Source organism: Suncus etruscus, chromosome 5, assembly GCF_024139225.1.
Source record: "Suncus etruscus isolate mSunEtr1 chromosome 5, mSunEtr1.pri.cur, whole genome shotgun sequence".
In the NCBI taxonomy this organism is placed as follows: Eukaryota; Metazoa; Chordata; class Mammalia; order Eulipotyphla; family Soricidae; genus Suncus; species Suncus etruscus.
The window spans coordinates 119,522,235-119,542,175 of NC_064852.1; positions in this window are offsets into that span (position 1 = coordinate 119,522,235).

Sequence of the window (19,941 nt, forward strand, 5' to 3'; positions counted from 1 at the left end):
CAAATGGTTCCTTGAGCCCTGTCAGGAACAGCCCTGAGAACAGTTGGGTGTGACCCTAAAAACAAAACCAAGAAGAGAAGAGGATTCATATGATAAAATCTTGACTTGAAATATTTGCCTGCCATAAGACAGGTTTCTCTGATTTAAAACAAATAAACAAACAAACAAACAAACAGGCAAACCAAACAAGAACAGTTCTTTCTGGCAATGATTCAAAAGCTAGGAAGTGCTGATTCTTTTTTTTGTTTGTTTTTGGTTTTGGTTTTGGTTTTGGTTTTGGTTTATGGTTTTTGGGCCACACCCGGTGACGATCACCTAGCTATGAACTCAAAAATAGCTCCTGGCTTAGAGAACTATATAGGATGCCGGGGGATCAAACTGCAGTCTGTCCTAGGTTAGCACGTGCAAGGAAAACACTCTACCATTTGCGCCACTGCTCCAGCCCCAAAAAATATCACATTTCCCGTGAGGCCCTTGGGGTTACTACTGACCTTCATTCAACAGAGTGATATTACAAGCGACTTGTATCAGGAACGTCTATTCCACATATCTTTGAAAAATAAATTTTTGGAAAAATAAAAAAATATTTGAAAAATAGATGTGGGCACCCTATAGTGGCATAAAATAAAGCAGGAACTTTTCCTCTCAGACTTTGAAGCTGGAAGACCACAGTCAGGAAACTGCTGAAAGTCACCACCCTCTAACCTCTCCACAGATCCCTTCCTAGTCTCCTCTGACTCTGAGGGTGCCAGGTCGTTCTTGGCATGGACAGCATGATGTCCATTGCTGCCCCTCTCCTGAGGCCCTCTCGTGGGGTGTCTGGGTTTCCTCTTTTTGTTATGGGGACATCAGTTATCTCCTTTGAGACCTTCCTAATTTCAAGTGATCTCATCTCTGTTCTTCTCTAAGAACATTTGCAAAGACCTTATTTCATAAATCGGGGGAGGGGGAGGGATTATGCTCTATAAACCCATGAAAGTGGGTTAGTCAGATTAACTAAACAAAAGTCATCATCAAGTCTCATTCAATAGGGCTACATTATAAGCTTTTAAAGAAAACAGGGCATGATTATTGCTTTCGTTCTTTCTGTGGCTGCAGGAATGATAGTTGTCTTTTTATGAAATGAAGAAAAGAGTTTGAACTGGGAATGAAAGGGTAGTAGGCCCAAGGTTCCATGAGGGGGTGAAGGAACTGGGGAACAAGCTGAGGAGAGAAATAGCAGCACAATAGAAGCAGGAAGCTCCAACATGAAATGATGTCAAAGGGATGCAACCAACATTAGCATTCAAAGAATAGAAGTAGGAGTCTCAGAAAGGTGGGTGAGGGAAGGCATGAAGGGGCCAATCATCATTGAGGCGTGCTCAGTGCCTGAGACTAGACAATACTAAGTTTGTACAGGGAAACTGGACACATTGGCCTGACCCTTCAGCTCCTCCCCAGTGTAGCCTTACTTCAAGATGAAAGGAACAGAATAATCTGGGGATAAAGTTGCTTCCTCTCATAATTAAAAGACATCCCTTCCACTTTCCTTAAGGACTAGGTGTAAGGCATTCCTCCCCCAATGCTCTAAACTTTCTATGGAAATGTTAATCACACCTGGATTACAGGGCCACCACCACCCCCCACGCTGGTGGGGGAAATATAGAGGATAAAGAAAAGGGTCTGACTAAGGGAAAGGGAGGAGGAAGAGGCAGAGAGCCAGAGGAGAAGCAGCAGAGAGGAAGATGCTTGGAAGAAGCTTAGCAGAGTAGCCATGTGAGGAAAAGCATATGGTGGATAGGGCCTTGGAATAAAGCTGGCTGACTCCAATGAAACTTTGACTGCTCGTGATTTCTTCACCACTATTACCCTGCATCTTCAGACTCATTTGCCAAAGGGGCTAAAGGTGCCAGGCCATGCTGTGCCAAGAAAGGCCTCACTCAGACACGTGGACATTAGACATTATAATTTATATTAAAACAACAACTAGAGAGAAGGTTAGATTCTAGAAGCAATGTTCAGGGAGCTAAGGTCTCCTCTTTGAAAAGTGAGAGCCAGGAAGAACAGTGCTGAATGCCAAGTAAATCACCTGTTATTCCTGAAGATTCCTGGGTGACACAAGTGGAGCAAGAGGCAGTGGTGCAGGTTGGGGTCTAATCTAATCTGAGACCAGACAGAAGCCTCCTGAGTGCTGCGCTAAAATCAATTCACCCAACGTCCATTCTGATGGGACTGGGTAGACATTGTCACTGATAGTTCCAGGGTGTGAGACACACATCTGTCGCTGGCAAAGATTCAATAACAAGCATTTAGTGATGCCTAAAAATTAAATATAAAGTTTTAATTCAACATTACTTAGACCAGTGATCTCAAACACAATTTACCTGGGGGCCGCAGGAGGCAAAGTCAGGGTGAGGCAGGGCCGCATAAGGGATTTCGCTTACCGAATATTCGCAATAAAAAATCCCATTAGTAAGAAAAAAAATCGCATTAAACATTTGCATACCCCAAACTGAACTGCTCGGGGTATGCAAATGTTTAATGCGATTTTTTTTACTAATGCGATTTTTATTGCGATTATTCGGTAAACGAATAATTCGAATACTGCAATATTTGAAGGCTGGCCGCGGGCCAGAAAATGTTGTACGGAGGGCCGCAAACAGCCCACGGACCTCGAGTTTGAGACCCCTGACTTAGACAATGTTTCTACAATGGTGGTGACATTGGTGGTCTTGTTCACACTCACTACATCCAACCACCACCAAAATGCCCAAGACCTCCCTTCCTCAACCCATGCCCCTTGCATCATCCCATTCATCTAATCCTATCCCCCATTTGGGGATTGGGGAGTAATGGAATGATACTCAGCAGTGTTCAGAGGTTACACCTAGTTTCGTACTCAGAGATCACTCCTGGCATCTCAGGGGGTCATATGAAGTGCCAGGGTTCAAACCTGGGTTAGTCACATGCCAGGCAAACATCCTACACGCTCTTCTATCATTCTGCCACCCTATATTTTTTATAGGGGGCCACATCCAGCAGTGCTTAATTCATATTCCTGGATCTGTGCTCAGAAATCACTCCTGACAATGCTCAGGTGGTGCCAAGGATCAAACTGGGGTCCAATGCAGTCTACCTCTGTCTTTTCTCTCCATCCCTTTAGGTAGATGCTTTTAAACGTGTGTGTGTGTGTGTGTGTGTGTGTGTGTGTGTGTGTGTGAGTGCATGTGTGTACTAAGCCTATGTAGTAGTCTGGTGAGGTGCCTGGGCCCCTTTTCTGAAAATGTTTTAAATAAAAAAAAATCTTCATAGTATTCCAAAGCAAAAAATAATAATACCATAAGATAACAATTAAAACCACAATAGGGGAGCTAAAGAAATATGCAGGAGGTAAGGCATTTGCTTCTCAAGGAGGTGTTTTGGCCATGCATGACCCTGGTTTGACACACACCCCAGCACTGCATCTGGTGCCCTGATTGACCTCAAAGCTCAGAGAAGGAGCAACCTTTGAGCTCCACCACAGACATGACCCCAAAACCGAAAATTTCAACAAGAAAAGCAATTTTGGAAGGTGGTTTATATTTTATTAACGTATTGAGTAATAAGACCAACCAGTGTCTAGAAGGTTCGATAGCTCCATTCATGCCTAAGTAATGAGTTCTACTGAAACTGCTGTATTTCACAATCTGTAGCAATGGTAGTAAAGTCTATAAGTATCTATGATTCGTATCTATGATATTTTTTATCATGGAAATAATATGCTCCCTTTGACCTGAGTCCCTTCGCTTCTGGCATCAAATCACAGAACTCTAGGAGATGTTGCCCCTCCCCCCAATTCAGAATTTCTGTTCCAAGTTAGCTTTGCAGAGGGACCCACATTTTTTTTTCTGATTAAAATACAATTTTTTTATAATGGCTTACATATCTTTCATAGTAGTATTTTAGGTACATATTAACATTGAATCAGGGGAATACCCATCACCAAATATGTCCCCCCATCCCAGTTCCCTTTTTACAACCCATATACCCCACCATCACCCCCCGGGTTGCTAGAGTAGGTGGGCCCCTCTTTGTCTGGCTTACTATTAGTGATCATATATCTATCTGTTTGGGACCCACATTTTAAAGCTCTGAACTAGCCAGAATCCCTGACCACTCGCTTATGTTAGCAAAGGGCGCCCTCTGCAGCCACAAAGCTCACCCTGTTCCTCTGAAAGTTTAATTGGCGATGTTAGAAAACAATAGGTCGGCAATTAATTCACTGACTCATATGGAGAGGGAAGGCTACTTGTCATCCAGGCCCCAGGGTACCTAATCAGCACAGATTTAAAAGCCCCATTTGACTAAATGGGAAAGTGCTGATAGCTGGTGCTGTTGGTCATTAGCAGAAGAGGACTGATTCCAGCCTGGCAGGCTTTCTACCTAGTCCTGGTCAACAAGTTAACCTTGCAGTAGAATGCCTTTTCACCAAGGTCTTTAGACTGAGCTTTCATCAGAGCTGGACTCTTGGAATCAAATGGAAAAGGAGAAGAGAAATGAATTCAGGACCACGTGCAAGAAACTTGGCAAAGAATTTTCAGAAGTGCTTCTGCAACCAGTTCCTAAATCACCCCTGTGTGGAAAGTACTTTCAGGGCCCTGATTACAATGAGTGCTTTGACTTTTGTAGTTATTTGCCACAGGATGAGGTGTGGGGAGAAATGTTCTGACTTGCTCTTCGGTCACTCTTGCGTGGAAGAGGAAAATGGAGAGGTCTGTGATGTCCAGAGAACCAAAGAACGCTGAGATTTTACGCTAGTGTTGGTTATCTAGATCAGCAACACAAAATTCTGGAATCTGCCCTCTAGAATTCTGCTTTGCTTCCCAGCCTTCCTCATTTACCAACAGGGAGAAGTGAGACAAGTTTCTCATTTGCTCTGTACCTCAGTTGCCTTCTCTTCCCAAGGAAGATACCAATTTTCAATTTTTTTTAAATTAAAATCATTGTGATTTACAAGGTCCTTAATAGTTGGACTTCAGATATACAATGAATCAATGCCAATACCACCACCAATGACCACTTCCCTCCACCAATGTTCCCCACGTGCATTCCATACCACCCCTTGCCCCCTAGCCTGCCAATATGACAGGCCCATTATAAGTTTAGATGGTTAGAGTTTGGGCCTCTTGATTCCATTGTTGTTGCCCTTGGCTTGGATATTTAGTTCTGTTCTTTTCTTTTATCTCCACCAATACATATAAAACCGCTTAGTCCCTGGTCCCCATCCTTTCAGATTTGTATTTCTCGTTCACTCAATTTCTTTCCTTCTCCTTGGGGCCTCCCCATTGGGGCCAATGGTGTTTGAGACAACTCCCATTTAAACCATTCTGTTTCTTCATACAGTTATTCTAAATACCACATATAAGTAATATACATTCTGTATTTAAGGGTTCCTGTAATGACCTACCTAAAGTTTGGAAACTGAAGTTGGCAAGGCATTTGCTTTGCATGTAGATGACCTAGATTTGCTCTTCAGCACCCTATCTGGTCCTGTGAGCTTTGCCAGAAGTGATTCCTGAGTGTAGGGCCAAGAGTAATCTCTGAGCACCACTGGATGTGACCCACTAATAGAAATAAAAGGAATAAGTACAGACCCTCAGATCAGTGGAATAGACTTGAAGTATTCAGAGAATGTTCCCCAGACATACAATAACATAATCTTTGATAATGGGGCAAGAAATGCAAAATGGAGCAAGGAAAGCATCTTCAACAAGTGGTGTTGACACAATTGGTCAGCCACTTGCAAAAAGTAAACTCAGACCTCCATCTAACACCATGCACAAAGGTTATATTCAAATGGATCAAAGACATTGATATCAGACCTGAAAATATAGGTATATAAAATAACACGTGGGTAAAACACTCCATGACATTGAGACTAAAGTCACTCACAAGTGGACATGGAAATAAACAGATGGGACTATATTAAGTTGAGAAGCTACTGCACCTCAAAGGAAATTGTGACTAGGATACAAAAGCCACCCATAGAATGGGAGAAACTATTCACCTCGTATCCATCAGATAAGGGGCCAATATCGAAAATATACAAGGTACTGGCAGAACTTAACAAGAAAAAAATCATCTAACCCCATCAAAAAATGGGGAGAAGAAATGAACAAACACTTCCTCAAAGAAGAAATACAGATGGCCAAAAGGCACATAAAAATGTTCCACATCACTAATCATCTGGGAGATGCAAATCAAAACAACTATGAGGTACCATTTCATGCCACAGAAACTGGCACACATCACAAAGAACAAGAACAATCATGCTGGTTGGGATGTGGAGAGAAAGGAACTCTCATTCAGTGCTGGTGGGAATGCCATTTAGTCCATCCTTTATGAAAAACAATATGGAGATTCTTCAAAAAAACTGGAAATTGAGTTCCCATGATTCAGCTATACCACTCCTAAGGATATATTCTAGGAACACAGAAATACAATTCAAAAATTTCTTCCTCACACCTATATTCATTGCAGTGCTATTTACAATAGCCAGACTCTGGAAACAACTAAGATGTCCTTCAACAGATCAATGACTAAAGAAACTGTGGTACATATACACAATGGAATATTATGCGTCCATTAGGAGAGATGAAGTCATAAAATTTTCCTATATGTGGATGGACATGGAATTTATTATGCTGAGTGAAATAAATCAGAGGGAGAGGGACAGATGCAGAATAGTCTTCACTCATCTATGGCTTTTAAGAAAAATAAAAGACATTATTGTAATAATGCTCAGAGACAACAGAGATGAGGGCTGGAAGGACTGGCTCACAACAACTGGCTTACAACAAAGAATGGTGAGTGCAGTTAGAGAAATAACTACACTGACCACTATGGTGACAATGATAATGAGAGAGAAATAGAATGCCCATCTCAAATACAGGCAAAGGGAGGGGAGATTGGGGACATTGGTGATGGGAATATTGCACTGGTGAAGGGGGGGTGTTCTTTTTATGACTGAAATCCAACTACAATTATGTTTGTAATTAAGGTGCTTAAATATAATATTAAAAAATAAAATAAAAGGAAAGGAAAAAAGCAAAGATCTGTTGTAATGAATAAATGTGATATTCATATAAAAATGCCCCATCCATGTAGGTACTCAAAGTAACACTAAAATCTCTTCTAGTAATTTATTGTCCACAAAGTCTATTACTGCATTGTTTACTTCTGGTTTGAGGTCAGCAAGGTTATGTTTTCCGTCTAACGAGTGGTTTTTCCTCATGTGTGCCACATGAAGGTAATTAGGAAGGATAGAGACCAAAAAAAAACCAAGTCTGGTTCACTCCTCGGGACGCTTCCAACTGCTTTGAGCAGGTGCAATATTGCAGTGTGCATTCTGAGAACCAGTAAAGCCAGGAAAGGGGAGAACAGTAGATATGTCTGGTAAACACAGACTGCCTATTCTCTCTAGCTTTTCCTTCCTTCCTTCCTTCCTTCCTTCCTTCCTTCCTTCCTTCCTTCCTTCCTTCCTTCCTTCCTTCTTCCCTCCCTTCCTCCCTCCCTTTCCTCCTTTTCCCTCCTTTCCTCCCTCCCTCCCTTCCTTTTTTCTTCCTCCCTCCCTTCTTCCCTCCCTTCCTCTCTCCCTCCCTTCCTTCCTTCTTTCCTTCCTTCCTCCCTTCTTCCCTCCCTTCTTCCCTCCCTTCCTCCCTCCCTTCCTTCCTAGCTCTCTTCCTCCCTCACTCCTTTCCTCCCTCCCTCCCTTCCTCCCTTCCTTTCTTCCTCACACTCAGCAGAGCTTTTTGTACTCACAATAGACCATAAGGACAGTATCATAAAAGAATGATCATCTAGTGACCGGAGCAGTGGCACTAGCAGTAAGGCGTCTGCCTTAAAAGAGCAGGACCTAGGAACTAGGATGGACCGCTGTTCAACCCTCCGGCATCCCATATGGTCCCTCAAGCCAGGAACAATTTCTGAGAGCATAGCCAGGAGTAAACCCTGAGTGTTACCCAAAAACAAAAACCAAAAACAACAACAACAATTAAACAAAACAAATGATCATCTAATTCTCTCACTATTCTTAGTGATTTTCTTTACTGAAGACAAAAAAAAAAAAGTATCTTGTTCAATACTTAACTTACTTCTTACATAAAAGCAAATTCGATTTGGGAATTGTTAAGTAAATAAAATAAATTATGGTAGAATGTCCAATCGACTGATTGCTTTATAAAATGGGGGTAAAGTTTATATAACCTAAGGAAGACTAGGAGGAGCCTGTATTCTTTTTTTTGTTTTTTTTTTGTTTTTTTTTTGGGGGGGGTCACACCCACAGCACTCCTGGCTTTATGCTCAGAAATTGCTCTTGGCAGGCTTGGGGAGCCATATGGGATGCCGGGATTTGAACCAACGACCTTCTACATGAAAGGCAAATGCCTTACCTCCATGCTATCTCTCCAGCCCCAGGAGCTTGTATTCTTAAAAATACAAGCCTCTATCCTATACCCCGTTAGGTATAAGAAATATCAACAGCTTCTATAACAAGTCAATCTACCAAAAGTTTGTGTCATGCAGTCAGAAATAATTCTCATACACAAACCTTTTCACATTTACGCACATTGTGAGATCAAATACCGACAATTAAGTTCTCTTATAAAGCCTTTTTTTAATTTCTAAAATTGACACTTTGCAACAAGCAATTGGTAATAAAATTGAGACTGTATAAGGGTTTAACTGAACAATCGTGACTTTATTTGGAAACCGCATTCATCTGAAGAGTAATTTAACACACCTTGCTAAATATCATCAAATGAAGAGACAGTAGTTCGAGTGTTCTGTGATCCTGTTTTGCAATTGTTGGTATACAAAATTAAAGTCCTTCATCATCAGTTTCCAAGAATACAGTAGTCAGCAGCTCTCAGAATGTCACCAAAGGAAGATCTGAAAAGCCACTTTGTTCTTTAGTTCCCTGATCTCTGTGCAGCAAAAGGCACATTCATAGCTCTATGGAAGCCATTCACAGAAGTTAAGCAAGAGAAATATCTACCGTATTTTCTGGCGTATAAGACAACCCCTAATTTTGCAGTTAAAGCATAGGTTTAGGCCTATATTTGCTGTATAGGACAGAATGTTCCTGTGCTGCAACTATATCTTCCACAGTGAGCCAATCACAACAAGCAAAGGTTCAGAGGTTTATAGACTTCCTCTCTGACTCTGGCCAATCTGAGCAGGCTTTTTACAGTGTAGATTCGGGTACAGAACACTGTATAATTTGCATACATAAAAAGCCTGCTTGGATTGGCTGAGTTAGAGAGGCTGTCTGAGCAGCCTTGCAGTGATTGGTGCAGGATCGAGTTGGAAAATTTGTTTTGTGGCAATATTCAGACAATTTTTGTTTAGCGGCATATTGAAACGTTTTTCAGGATATACTCGGTGTATAAGATGACACCGGATTTTCGGTCGACTTTTTTTGTTTCGAAAGTCGTCTTATACGCCGGAAAATACGGTATAAGCTTCATGCGGTCACATTACTGCTGCTATTCAAATGCTTTTCTTACTCTCAACTTTCCAGGTATGTGGTAGAATTAGACTTATTGGCCCTTTTGATTGAGTCAGGTCTTGTTCTTGCCAGTAGACTGTATTTCTTCCCGTTTAACTTTTACTTACTCACTTGACATCCTCCAGAGCTGTATTTTTTCTTGGTCCTAGTACCAGCTAGCAGTAGCCTGTCAGCTGAGTGTCTAAAAGGGTATGTGATGCTACAACCACATAGATTCCCCAAGTGTCAACTGGACAAAATCTATGAACCCAGATTATCTTCTCTTTGCTTAACTCTACTGGAAATTTGGAGGGTTATTTTTGTTAGTGCTGCATACTCTTTATTATCCTGACTGATGTATCTCATCACCTGAGAATAAAGGAATTGATACAACCTGTGGTTCCAGCTACCAAAGAAGTGAGTTCCTTCTGATTTGACTCATGCTTATGTTCAGGGGTTGGGGAAACAGTAGAAATAGAAATAATGGGGGAAGGCACCTGTCTTACACTGATAAGGGTTTGGTCCCCATACACTCACAGCTCTAACAGGAGTGATCCCTAAGTGCAGAGGACTAGAGAAAGCCCTGAAGACCACTGGGTGTGGGGCGAAGACACCCCCCCTCCCCATTTGTTCATAAAATTCATTGAGTCAGCATAGTACAAAAAATAAAAAAATAAAAAGAGGTCCTTTTCTCAGCAACTTCAGATTCTTTTCCAAGGTACTGCCAAGCCACACATTTAGATCCTATGTACAGATAACGCCCCCGTGTGGTGTAAGGAATAAATGACAGAGACCAAAAAAAGCTCAAATTTAGTACCACACTTCCAGAGGTGGTTGTGCATGGTCAAAAAGTCATGCCCAGCTAAAACATAAGCATATGTTTTAGCTAAAACATAAAGTAGGAGGCAAGGATCTAGAGAAATAGTACAGCAGGCAGGGTGTTTGCCTTCCACGCGTTGGCTCAGGTTCCATCTCCAGCACCTCATAAAGTTCCCTGAGCTTCACCAGGTGTGATAACCCAGAACCAGAAATAAACCCTGAGCACCACCAGGTGTAACCCAAAAACACCAAGGAGAGAAAAAGGGCAAGAGGAAAATGTTTCTGTGCTGTGAAGCAGGACCTCAACAAGATACTGTGTCTGTGTATACACAGATATTCATGGGATATACATAGAATATATTACAATATTCCACATGTGTTTCCATATATAAAGGATACAAGGTGAAAAAAATATTTTGAGAATTTGATTCATCTTACTATGGAAGACAAAGCTCCAAATTCATATTTTAATACCAATCAAAAGTTGCTATTGTTGAAAAATAAGGACTCATCCCTCAAAGACCAATCAGTTCTTTAAAGTATATTTAAAGTATAGATAGAATAGAATGAGATGAAAGCCATTTTATTGGGAATGGCAGAAGGTCACACTTAGTGGCAGTCAGAGCCTACTCTCAGCTTCCTGCTGAGGGCTGCTCCTGGAATGCTCAGACCAAATTAGTGCTGAGAATCAAACCTTACTTGGGGACCAGTTCACTGAGCCCAAACCAACTTTGTTGTGCTCAAGACGCTGAAAGAAAACAGAGACAAGTGGAAATCTTTTCCTAAACAACAAAATAAGAAACAAGTGGAATGTCTATATCTGAAATAAAGTTGACATAAAACCACCCAGAATCTTTAACCAACAAATTAACTCTTCTACAAAACTTCTCTAAGATAAATAGTTTGCTCTGCTAGGTGATCAAACAGTGCTTGTGGCTATAATGCTACATCATTGTTTTTAGGGTTGGAACAGGGGCAAGTGTATAGTGAAGGATCATTGGGAAGCAGGGACCCTCCACATCTAAGCCCATAAGTTTAGGCTTATACACGGACAGTTGTCTCCCTAGCATTGCTTCTCAAACCCATCACGACTTTATTGTTACTTTTTTTTAAATTATTGTGTGTAGTTTTTTTAATTTTTAGTTACTTTTATTTGAACACACTGGTTTAAAGGTTGTTAATAATACAGTTGTTTGTTTCACCACTACAGAGTTGTTAAAGGTAGAGTTTGTTTTATATATATATATATATATATATATATATATATATATATATATATATATATATATCCTTCTCTACCAGGTAATTTTTGGACCTTACTGCTTTTGAGTAGCCGTCTCATCTTTTTTGTTTGTTTGTTTTTGGGTCACACCCGGCAGCGCTCAGGGGTTATTCCTTGGCTCTATGCTCAGAAATCGCCCTGGCAGGCACAGGGGATCATATGGGATGCCGGGATTCAAACCACCATCCTTCCGCATGAAAGACAAACGCTTTACCTTCATGCTATCTCTCCGGTCTCTCATCTTTTAATAATTCTGCTGTACTGTGCTGTGGTTGAAACCCCTAACTTAACAGTGTTCAGGTGTGCCTGCTAGAATGGTGAGTTTGTATCTAATTTAGACACCAAGTGATCTTGAATTTTATACACTTTCACTCGATAAACAATAATTACTGAGATTTCTATCCAAAGAGATCTTGACAGAGGCTACTCAAGTTTATTTAGCTGCACTCTTTGGTAACTATTTTGGCCACTGAATTAGTGGTTCTTCAACTGCATGATTATTTTTGGGGGGAGAGGGGTACATCCATTGACACTCAGGGGTTACTCCTGGCTCTGCACTCAGAAGTTGCTCCTGGCTTGGAGGACCATATGGGACGCTGGCTCCAAAACTAAAGAGGTCAACTTTTGCATGATTGTTTTCTTTTAGTTCATTTATTTGTATGGAATCTTGACTCAAGAGTTTTGTTTCTGGGGGCTGGAGAGACAGCATGGAGGTAAGGCATTTGCCTTGCATGCAGAAGGTTGGTGGTTCAAATCCCAGCATCCCATATGGTCCCCTGAGCCTGCCAAAAGTGATTTCTGAGCATAGAGCCAGGAGTAACCCCTGAGCGCTGCCGAGTGTGACCCAAAAAAAACAAAAAACAATATATATATATATATATATATATATATAGTTTCTGTAATCTTTGATAGTTTTTAATCTGTTGATGACACATATAGTCTTCATTTGTTTGTTTGTTTGTTTGTTTGTTTGGGCCACACCTGGCAGCACTCAGGGGTTACTCCTGGCTCTGTGCTCAAAAATCGCTCATGGCAGGCTCTGGGGACCATAAGGAATGACAGGGATCAAACCCGGGTCTGCTCCAGGTCATTCAAATGAAAGGCAATCGCCCTACTGCACAGCTATCACTCTGCCACCCCCCCCCCCACACACACACACATATGGTCTTTTAAAAGGGAAGAGATTGAGTAGTAAATTCCTTAAATTTCTAAGTCCTTGGACTAAACCAGTGGTCAGCAAGCCGCGGCTCGCGAGCCACATGCGGCTCTTCACACTTTTTTTTTAATATAAATTTTTATTTTGATCATAGTGGCTTACATATTGTTGACAATAATATTTTAGGTACATATTTACATAAAATCAGGGGGGATTCCCATCGCCAAATTGTCCTCCCTACACCTCCGTTTCTGTCCTACCTCCCTTTTCCTTTTTCCTCACCCCAGGGCGGCTAGAATATGTGGTCCCCTCTGTATCTAACCCACTACTTAGTAGTCTTGCACCTGTTTGGTCTTGATGCCTCCCTTATGTCCCCCTCTAACTGGAGTCAGGACTAGCTAGTTCAAGTTGCGTGGTTTTGTTTGAAGGAGAGAAAAGTAATAAACTGGGGTAAGAGTCTAATACCCCGAAAATGGGCGGAGTCCTTCTAAAGGCTCTCATCATCAATTTGGGAGATGGAGAAAAAGAAGGTGAAACACTCCACTAGTACCAAAAGAAGTGTCAAATATCCAGTGAGGGCTCCAGCTATATCGATAAGCACCACACAGAGCAGACAAAACAAACAAACAACCAAATAAAAAACAAAAACAAAAACAAAAACAAACAAAAATCACGCCATGGTCTTGAATTGAGAAACATCTTCACACTTTTTAATGCGGCTCTTCTGTGTTCCGGGCGGCTGCTCCAGGAGTCAGGACTCTGCTCCTAACCTCTGTCAGTGTGTGCCCTGTATGCAGGCCCGGCGGCCGGCTCCACACAGCTCCAGTCAGGTCATGTGGTATGTGGGGGGTGACTTTTCGGTTTTAAAAATGTGGCTCTCAAAATAAATTTTAGGGGCCAGCGAGGTGGCGCTAGAGGTAAGGTGTCTGCCTTGCAAGCACTAGCCAAGAAAGGACAGCGGTTCGATCCCCCGGCGTCCCATATGGTCCCCCCAAGCCAAGGGCAATTTCTGAGCGCTTAGCCAGGAGTAACCCCTGAGCATCAAATGGGTGTGGTCCGAAAAACCAAAAAAAAAAAAAATTTTTTTTTAATCGTGGTTTTGGCGAGATCTGGCTCAGTTGAAAAAAAAGGTTGCCCACCACTGTCCTAGGAGTGGTATAGCTGAATTATATGGGAGCTCAATGTTCAGTTTTTTTTGTTAGGAATTTCCATATTATTCTCCATAAACAATATGGGCTAGATGGCATTCCCACCAGCAGTGAATGGAATTCTCTCCACATCCCCACAGGCACTAATTGTTCTTGTTCTTTGTGATGTGTGCCAGTCTCTGTGGCATGAGATGGAACCTCATTGTTTTGATTTGCATCTCCCTGAACAGTGATGTGGAGCATTTTTTCATGTGCCTTTTGGCCATTTGTATTTTTTCTCCTCATTTTTTGATGGAGTTATATTTTTTTCTTGTTAAGTTCTGTCATTATATATCTTCGATGTTAGCCCCTTATCTGATGGATACTGGGTGAATAGTTTCTTCCATTCTGTGGGTGGCCTTTGTATCCTAGTGACTATTGCTTTGAGGTGCAGAAGCTTCTCAGCTTAATATAGTCCCATTTGTTTATCTCCGCTTCCACTTATTTGGAGAGTGATGTTTCCTTATTGAAGATACTTTTAGTTTCACTGTCAGGGAGTGTTTTATGTATATGTCTTTCTGTATACCTTATGGTTTGGGGTCTGATATCAAGGTCTTTAATCCATTTGGATTTGACCTTTGTGCATGCTGTTAGATGGAGGTCTGAGTTTGGTTTTTTGCATGTGGTGGACCAGTTGTCCCAACACCACTTGTTGAAGAGTTTTCCTTACTTCGTTTTGCATTCATTGCCCCTTTATTAAAGATTGACTATATATCTGGGGACTAATAATTATTCAAAATTTTAAATGGAGACCCTGGAGTACATTGTGATAAGAAAAATGTCAAATGTCAGACAAATACTTCATGATATCACTGAGGAATGTCATCATATTTATTTGGGGGGGCGTCGGTTTCTGAGCCACACCTTGGAGCGCTCAGGGTTTACTCCTGGCTTTGTGCTCAGATATCACTCCTGGCTTGGGGACCATATGGGGCACCGGGGGATTGAACCACATTTTGTCCTAGGTCAGCTGCATGCAAGGTGCATGCAGCCCTACCACTGCTCCACCACTCTGTCCCCATCACATTTTTTATGTCTAAAATTTTTATTTACATTTTTATTTAAACACTGTGATTTACAAGATTGTTCCTAATACAGTTTTTTTTCATAATCACTACAAATATTTTTGTCCTTTATTTTCTCTTCATTTTTTTTTATTTAAACACCTTGATTACATACATGATTGTGTTTGGGTTTCAGTCATGTAAAGAACACCCATTATACAGTTTTTTTCACGTCTTCAATGTTGCAATATCAATCCTACTAGCAGTGTGACCTTCCCTCCAAAAATATCCCTAGTTTCCCACCCAGTCCCCACCAAACCTGCCCACTTAGTGAGCACAAAATAATTTGTTACAAAAAAAGCAAATGAAATTATCAAGAATAGTTCAGTAAAAGAAAATTTGTAAAAATTGTTTTATCTCACAGTGATGTGACTAAAATAATTGGCTGTGGATTTATTGAGCTGTTGGGTGTTAACTGAACCTTCTGTGTTGTTTCCACTCATGTCCTTAGTGGCCTTCTACATCACTTTCCTATCTGCTTAGCTGTGTTGTTACTGGGTTTTCTGTAAAATTTGAAAAGATCTCAAATGTTCAGCAATAAATCAATGAGTATAAAAGTGAATGAAAGAAACTAGACACAAAAGAGTAATATTTCTAGATAGCCTTTAAAAGGTTAAAATTTAATCTCTAGGTCCAGAGAGATAGTATAGTGGGCAGGACTTTTGCTTTGCATGCAGCCGACCCGAGTTCCACTCCCAACACCACATATGGTTGAGTTCCACCAAGAATAATCTCTGAGTGCAGAGCCAGGAGTAACCCTAGAACTGGTGTGGTTCCAAAAAGAAAATAACAGTAACAACAAAAAAGGTGCATTTCACATTAAAAATAAATTTATACATGATATATCTATTGTAAAAGTATTCTACAATCTGGGTCTAGAGTGATGTACAGTGGATAGGCATTTGTTTGCCTTGCTTACAGTTGATCAGATTAGATCCCCATCATCCCATAATGGTCCCCGGAGCCTACCAGTAATAATTTCTGAGTGCAAAGTCAGGAGTAACTCCTTAGTGTTGTTTAAGTTTTGCCCCCAAATAAATAAACAAAAAATATCCTACAATTGAATTCATTATCTCATATCCCACCACAACACGCACACACACGCACACACATTTTGATTTTTGGTAAGAATGCTTAAGATTTGTGGGCCGGAGAAATAGCATGGAGGTAGGGCATTTGCCTTGCATGCAGAAGGATGGTGGTTCGAACCCCAGCATCCCATGTGGTCCCCCAAGCCTGCCGGGAGTGATTTCTGAGCATAGAGCCAGGAGTAACCACTGAGCACTGCTAGGTGTGACTCAAAAACCAAAAACAAAAAAAAAAAAAAAGATTTGAAACCAAAGTGATAGTGCAGCAGATAGGGTGTTTACCTATCACATGCCTAACCCAGGTTTGATCCCCAGCATCCCATATGGTCTCCTGAGCATTGCTGGGTGTGGCCTGAAGACAGAATTAAAAAGAATGCTTATAAGTCTCTCCTGGAAATTTTCATCTTATAATACAGCAAATCCTCAATGTCACTCCTGGAAACTGTGACTTTAAATAAAACTACATAACTGTGACAGGTTCTCAGACAGTACCATTTAGAGAAATGATGATGAGATGATTTTTTATCAACACTATTATAACAAAAGTCATAGAATACAATGTTATTCAAAGGAAAACTACTATAAATCTATTAGTTGCCATTAGTTTTTCAGATCTTATTCATTTTACTAATTGAAAGTTGTATTTTATTCCCATCAGTGGTCTCTTCTGTTTTGACTTAAAAATTATTACAGATAGTTCCAAGACTAATATCAAAGTGATGCCACCTGGCTCAGTGCTGAGATCTCTGGAACCTTCTAGGGATGGGGTTGGGCTGAGCTCGTGTCCTTCAGTTGGGCCAGCACTCCATCCACGCATGGTAGATAAATGGCTGTTTAACCACTCAGCAACACACCTAGTCTCGAAGATGCCAAGCTGCTGAATTGCCTCCATTTCACGCTCCTAGAGTGTGAAATGTGGAATCATTCTCATACAGAAGGTATATGCTCATACAAACCAACATTGCTCTGCTTTTTACTTCTGTTGAATAAATCCTAGAAACAGAATTTCTGGGTCCTAGGGTATGTTCTACACATTAATGTCAACAGTTTTAAATAACTACACTATTTTAGCATGGGAAAGACTTGTAGAAGTCTATCAAGATTGCCTGAGGGATAGCACAGTGCCTTACAAAAAGTTGTACTGGGTTGACCGAACTGGGCTTGATCCCCAGCATCCCAGATGGACACCCAAGCCTGCCAGAAGTAGTTTCTTCTGGTACTCAGGAGATACTCGGTGTCACCAGATGCATCACCAGATGTGGCCCAAAATTAAAAAAAAAAAAAAAAAGTCCACCAAGTTCAATAACACAGAAAGTTCCACAAGCACCAGTCAGTTCAGCAAGGCTGGAGACTTTATTGACACACCATTGTGAAGATATTTAATGAGCTCAGAGATATGATGGCACAAGTAATTTGCAAAGATTAAGAAAGTGTGAGTGCCAAATGAGAGAGCTGCAATCAGAAATGAAAAGTATGGTAGGAGCTAAAAATATAATGGTCACTAGAAATTCTCAACAGAATAGCATCAACTGAAGAAAAGGAAAGCCTCTAAGACTCACAGTAAATAGGTCCAATAAGACTTTGGTCCAAAAGAGAATGGAGGAGTATTGTACAAGAACTCAATGAAGTGAGTTCCTCACCCAGGGCTTCAGGGAAAAGCAAACAATAGTTTAGAGAATTCATAGCCTTGAAATCAGTCTTGCAAGAACCATTACTTGAGCTTGCATTAAGTATGGTAGTCACTCATAATGCTTACAGTTTCCCTCAGCTGTATTAAAAAAGGTTTGTTTCCTTTCCATCCTGCTATGAGATCATATTTATTTGCAGTCATAAATTAACGTTTCATTTATAATGAATATTCTTTGATTAAGTGTAATTTTACATCCACAAAGATCTCTATTACAATCTTTGACTTATTAATGCAGACATTTAAGCAGTGTTTATATGCTCTAACAGTTTCTATTCCATCTCTCAGGATAAAACAAACCATTTTTCTATAGTTCGAGACTCTCCCTTTGAATCTTTCACCTACTAAATTTTACATTTGTAGGATTTACCTATTTTCATGTAAATCTTAAAATGTATCAGCATATGGGCCGGGCGGTGGCGCTAAAGGTAAGGTGCGCCTGCCTTGCCTGCGCTAGCCTTGGACGGACCGCGGTTCGATCCCCAAGCCAGGAGCAACCCCTGAGCGTTACCGGGTGTGGCCCAAAAACCAAAAAAAAAAAAAAATGTATCAGCATAGTCATTCATGTTAACTTTTAAATACACGCAAAAATAGTTTTTGAAAAATCTGGTTTCTCAATTTATCACTTACAATTTTGTAGAATTACAGATTAATTCTATTCACCTCTCACTGTAAATGTTGCCACCTTCACGATATATAAAAAAGGGAGGCATATCTATTACAAGTGAGATTAAAAATAACACAGTAAGTGAACACATGGTCAGTCACCAGAACTGAAGATTTTGTCTCTAAAAACCAAGTTTACATGGGGAATGGTGTGGGGTCCTTGGAAACATGGAAGCACACTCTGCTGATAGTGTGGTGTTGGAATAAGGTACACAGGGAAAGTACAGTAGTATTATAAATCTAGGCATCTCAATAACAAATGTTGGAGCCAGAGCAGTAGGTAGGGTGTTTGCTTTGCATGTGGCCGATCTTAGTTCCATCCCAGATACCTATATGATCCCCCAATCCCCTCAGCAGTGATGTCTGAGCACAGAGCCAGGAGTAATCCCTGAGCACTGTCAGTTGTGGCCCCCAAAATAAAAACAACAGCTTATTGAGGATCAGGAACCTTTTGTTGGGGAGTTTACAAATGTGTTTACTGGGGGTTTTCTCCATAATTTTGGGCATACTTCAAATTCTGGTCATGTTCCCACACGTCCGCTGTGGAGTGCCACACTCTAGTCTGAGGTGCTTGCATTTCCTGTGGGCCAGGTACTTTCGCTGTGATACTCACAAATGCTTTGCTCATGGTGGATTTGAGATCACTTTAGTGAGCCACAAACCACGCATGGTGCAGGTAGGAGCACTGGTGACTGAACTCACAACCCACCACTGCAGCAGAGGTGACTTTTTGCCAACAAGCCACACCCAGATCCCTCCAGGTCTTTTGCCCAAGTGACCTGTTTGTCCTTACTACATTTAAATGGTTAAGCACTTACTTATATCAAATGTGTTGTTAAGCATCAAGTTTTCATATTTAGAATAATCATTTGTTAGATCTATGTACTCGTATCTTCTTTTAATTTGCACACGGCTTATTTTCATCTTGCTTTTTGTAAAGCAGAACTTTTTTTTTATTCTCAGATGTTTCTAATGAACTGACCATTGTATCTCCCAGTCTGAAATAAGAGTCAACAGGCCATAGAAAGGTACATCTTTATGCTCTTGCTTGACACCAATATATTACAAACTGCTGGACTTGATGTGGGAAAAGAGCAGAACTTGTAATCCTTATTTATAATTTCCTGCCATAATTCCGCATTGTGTCCTAAGGCATTTTTGCCTTTCCAAGACAAAAATATACTGTTTCTTTTTGGAATTTCCTGTTTTAAGTCTATGATCCATACTGCAATGTAAATTTTGGGTAGCAATACAGAGTTTGCCACAGACTGCTTGGTCGGAAAATGAAGGGGATTCATCAGGTCCTCTTTCAGGAAGGTGGGTGAGCAGATTCAGAAGTGGAGGTGAATCTGAATCTCATTATCGAATCTGCACACCCACCTATTAGGACCCCCTTAGTGTACAGACCAAGCTGGCTGACACCTGGTGCCCAGCATTTAGGGCCACCACACATTAAGCTATTTTCTGCCCTTTTTCTTATTGTTATT